Below are 5511 nucleotides of genomic sequence, written 5' to 3' on the forward strand. Positions count from 1 at the left end.
CATAATCTCCTCTTGTTGAGCTTGAGAAACTCTATAAGGAGGTTTGTTAGGCGGTGAACTTCCTGGAAGAAGTTCAATTGCATGGTCGTCATTACCTCGTTTAGGAGGTAGCTCACAAGGGATGTCGTCAATAAAGACATCTTGAAACCCCTTGAGAAAATTGGATAACTCTAATTCCTTTTGGTTGCTTTTATTTTCTTTTGCTAAAGCATTAGGTTCATTTTGAGAATCTTTAACAAAAATCATGTACACGGAAATAGAGCTCTTTATTGACTTGTTGAAAGCTGGTGTATGTACAATGGGGATGGTGTTACCCATCTCCCTAGCATCTATATACATGTCCTTTTCCCTGAACTTAAAGGAGATTCTCCTTTCAGGAAATTTAACATGGGCAGCCAGACGGTCAAACCATGGTGCCCCTAGGATTACATCCTCATGCTTGAGAGGAGAGATAAAGAAATCCTCTTTGTCCACATAGCCTTGGACATGAAGCCTCAATTTCCCGATTAAGGGAGTGACTGAAGCTTCTTGCCCCTTGAAGGCACTGTCTGCGGGTAGGATATCTCCCATCTCGTAGGATTGTATGCCTAGCTTGGTGGCTAACTCCATAGATATGAAATTGTGAGTAGAACCAGGGTCAAAGAGAATAAAAGCATCATGTTCTCTTACCTTTCCCCAAGCATGGCATAGAGGAGATCCTTTGTGGTGAGTTTGGTGAATCTCCTCCTCTTGGATTTCAACCAAAGAAGCTCTAGGAGGATCTTGGCGGTTGTTCTTTTGGGGACAAGCGCGGTACGCATGCCCTTGTTCGCCGCACTTGAAACACCGGTTATCTTTACGATAACGCTCAAGCTCTTCAGGAGAGAGTTTATTCTTTCCTTTGTAAACTCCCTTCTCTTTAGCTTTGTTGGAATTGCCCTTAGGAGACTTTTGGACATTGTCCTTCCCCTTAGGCTCATTGGAACCCTTGTTTTCCGGGGGCTTATTATTTCTTTTACCCCCCGTTTGGAAATTGATTCGCGAGGCCACCATAGTATGGTGTATTACCGCCGATATGGTACGTGGCCTTTGGGAGTTGACATACTCCGCCATTTCTTCGGTTAAGCCCGCACAAAATTGTTGCTTTTGCTCTCCAAAATCCAACTTTTTGAAGACAGTGGCTTTGAGTTGTAGGTCCCAAAACTTGTCTACATATTTGTGGATGGATTCATTGGGAGAGAGCTTTAAGCTTCGCCATTCGGTGAGTACTTTGTCTTTGGCATCGGTGGCCAAAAACTGCTTCATAATGGAAGCTCTTAAAGCCTTCCATGTTCGTGGAGCTTCACCGTTGGCTCGTAGGCTAGACCACCATTGTCTGGCGGACTTTTGAAAGTGCATAGCTACATGGCGTAGCTTAGAGGACTCCGTGAAGCCCTCATCTCCAAACGCCGCATCGAATTGCTGGATAAAGGCCAAAACTTTGTCTGTAGCACCAAAGGTGCCATCATAGGTAAGGAAAGAGATGCTCTTCCCTCCCTCTTTGAATTTCTTCAGCTTGGACGACCTCTTCCATGCGGCATAGGATTTCCTATGGCCTCTTCTTTTTGATGGTTCAAAAGTTGCACCATCACTTTCTTCAGAAGATGAAGAATTTGAAGAAGGTGGAGAAGAGGGTGACCTCTTTCTCGCCTTTTTCTTGTCTTGATCTTTGTCGTCTTCACCATAGCTTTCATAAGAGGAAGAGGATAAAGAAGATGGAGAAGAGGGTGTCCTCTTTCTCGCCTTTTTCTTCTCTTGCTTTTTATCATCCCTCTTTGAATTATGGCGTGGAGAAGAGTGTGATGGTCTTCTCCGCTTTGGTGGTGATGGAGAGCGTTTAGCCCGCCGTCTTCGTGGAGCCATCTCCGCCGAGGTGGCGGGAGACTCGCTTCTTTCTCGTTCCTTCGGTGGAGGCTCTTGAGTTCTCCTTTGGGAAGGAGATGCATCATCAAGAAGTAAGTTCTTGAGCCCTTCATATGGATTCTCTTCTTCTTCCCGAATCGGAGAGAGACCTCTTTTGGTAGTCTCACAAGGAGGCTTCCTAGGTGTTCTCTCGTCATGGTGATGAGCTTGGAGAATCCCGTGAGCACGGAGCTGCCGTTGCACTTCACTTTGGAGAGATGGATTGCCCATGGCTTGTTGAAGCCTAGAAACAAGATAATTAACAAGCATTGAAGCATCATTAGTAGCTTGCTCATGAGCAAAATCAAAGTTATCAACATTAATTTCACTCTCTTTAATATTGTCAGCCATTCTAACAATTTTTAGGTGTAAACTTTTTAGGTGTACTTTGGCACTTCAAGCCCTAGTTGCTACTCCTCTTTACCCCTTTAGAAAAAGCACTCAAGCTACTGTACCCGCGGCTCGAATACCATTAATTGCAAGGAATAGAAGAGAGGGTCTTTCGACACCAAAATAGCACCGGCTCCTGTCAAGCTTCTAATAGCTCAATAGTGGTTAAGCCGTAGGCAAGCCCCGTAGGACTCCACTATTAAGACCATAGCTCTCGACGGTGATGCCCCGTTAACTGCACAAAGGCAGGCGCACTGCAAGGCTGAAAAATCCCTATTCTACTTACTCACAGGCAATTAATAATACCAACCATTTGTAGCTAGCTTGAGGACCTCCCTTCTTGAGCAAGAAAAGAGAAACCTTGAGCTCTGATACCAATGTAACATTTAATGGCCTAAAATCTTATTTGTAGCGGAAATTAGCATGAACATAGTGGGCATTTCATTAGAATAGATTCCTAATGATAATTACAAGAGTGCTTGTGTCACGGGAACCGAATAATAGAGATAGACAGCAAAACAGAGGAAGAAATCTTTGTATTGATAGTGTTTGATACAACAGAGGAGCAATTGAATATATATATGGGCGCACTCCATTGTACGGAGCTCGAACCTCCCGACCACCCCCGAGCTTCAGTTCGCTTGCATGCAGCGTCTCACTCTCACTCGCACTCGCACTCGCACTCTCACTCTCACTCTCACTCTCACTCGCACTCGCACTCGCACTCGCAGAAGAAGAGATCGGTGAATGATCCCCAAACGCACCACCCGTCGTGCTTTTATCCTTCTTTTCCTCGAAAAGCCTGCACGATTTTCGTACCAAGTATACCTGCGAGAATAATATAAGAACGTGATCGCTAAACGATCCGTAAAGGTTAGATTTCTATCATGACACTTTGCACAGATCGTGTTTCACACATTGATTTCTGCATCGCCTACAAAATAGCCAAAAGAACATACTCGTGCAACCAATTCAACATGATAATCAAAGTAAAAAACATAATTATATACCTTCATAATCTCAATTTCCATACTCTACCATGAAAAAACAATCCACTTCTTGGTTAATAGCAGGGAGAACTGTATGATGTTGTAGGTCTGTCTGTCCCTGTGTACATTACACTGCTGCTGCCTTCTGTTTGTTTTCATCATAACTTTTACAAACGAACTCAGAACAGAGCGAACCAGGTACTCAAAACGACGGGAATAGGTCTGGTCTACAAGACAACGCGGACAGAATTGCGAAAAACGTTTCTGTTTGGCTAAAAACGCAACTTTTAGGTCGCGACTCATAAAACCTTTATTTTTGGGTATCCACTACTTTTACAACTTATTTTAAGCCTACTCATGCATTTTAAGCTAAAACACATAAATATAAAACATTGATATTAATAAAAATCTCAATTTTACTGTTCATAGACAGACTATCTGTTATTCATTAATCTTTATCAAATCCTTCTTTAGTATATTATTAAAAAAAAAAGAATATATGTTCTCTCTTAATATTTCAACTCATTCGTATAAGCTCTATTTAATAGACTATTCAACAATCTTTCAAATCGTGCTAACGAAAGATATGCCCTGCTACATTCTTTTCGACTTTAAGAACTTCAAATATTAGTCCTATTACATTCTCCCCTTATCAAAATTAACTCTGTCCTCAGAGTTGGTCTAAAGAGAGAAAAATTCTCTTTGCAAAACACTAAGATCAACCCATGATGCATCCTCTACTGGATAGTTCTGCCACTTAACCAAAACTTCCACAATGTCTCTATTTCTCATATGTTTAAAACGCCTATCTAGTACTAAGTCTGATTCTACAGTCAATGGTCCGTCATCTTTCAACTTAGAGTTATCCTCTAAAACATGATGCACATTAGGAACATACTTTTTCAATAAACTCACATAGAATACATGATGCACTTTAACATGAGAAGGCAATTCCAATTTGTAAGCTAATGAACCAATGCGCTTCAAAATTTTAAATGGACCAACAAATCGTGGAGACAATCTTCTATCATTTCCAAGAATCAATTGAGACTTCTCAGGAATAACCGTTAAAAAACCATATCACCAGTTTCATACTCCACAACACGATGTTTCTTGTCATAATACAGTTTATGTCTCTTTTGAGATTCTCTAATATTCCCCCTGATTTTGGCCAACTCGTTATCCATTTTCTCAAGCATCTCACGTGACAGTTCTACCTTATTCCTCGAGCTAAGAAAATTTATAGATGTGGGACAGTTATAGCCATACATTGCCTCAAACGGAGTCATCCTAATAGATGAATGATATGAACTGTTGTATGCAAATTCAAGCAAAGGCAAATATTCATTCCAATTAGATTGGTTTTCATTGACATACATTCGTAACATATCTTCTAAAATACGATTCACCCTCTCCGTTTCCGCATCGTTTTGAGGATGGAAAGCATTAGACATGCGTAACTGGGTACCTATAGAGTCAAAAGTCGCTCTCCAGAAATGAGAAGTGAACTTAGAATCTCTATTAGACACTATGCTCTTGGGCATGCCATGCAAACGAAATATCTCTTTCATAAACAAGTATACAATGGTCAATGCAGTATAAGTTATTTTTACAGGAAAGAAGTGAGCTTGTGTTGTGAGTCTATCTACCACCAGAAAGATCGAATCATACCCTCCACGAGTAGTAGGAAGTCTAATGATAAAGTCCATGGATATACACTCCCACTTCTGTAAAGGAATGTCTAAGGGTTGAAGGTCACCAGGCATCCTCTTATGCTCAATCTTAACTTGTTGACATTGAAAGCACTCACACACATAATTCTTAACATCCAATTTCATACGCGGCCAAAAGAATAAGGTTTTAATATTTTCATATGTCTTATTTAATCCAGGATGACCAGAAAAAAGGTGAATTATGACACTCATGCAGAATTTGACTCTTAAAAGAAGAATTTGCAGGAATACACAAGCGGTCATAACAATACAGATTTCCCTTAATTATACAAGTGATATCTATTTTCATACATCTCACCAATATTCTCACGCAAGAATTTCAAAATAGGCATATAAAAGGAATCATTTTCAACTTCAGTATGTATCTCATCAATCAAATTGGATCGCACAACAGTCAACAAATTACACATGGGCCTACGACTCAATGCATGTGCAACTTTATTTTCTTTTTCACACAAATACTTCAAATCAAAGTCATA

Source organism: Adiantum capillus-veneris, chromosome 5, assembly GCF_014529385.1.
Source record: "Adiantum capillus-veneris isolate H3 chromosome 5, ASM1452938v2, whole genome shotgun sequence".
In the NCBI taxonomy this organism is placed as follows: Eukaryota; Viridiplantae; Streptophyta; class Polypodiopsida; order Polypodiales; family Pteridaceae; genus Adiantum; species Adiantum capillus-veneris.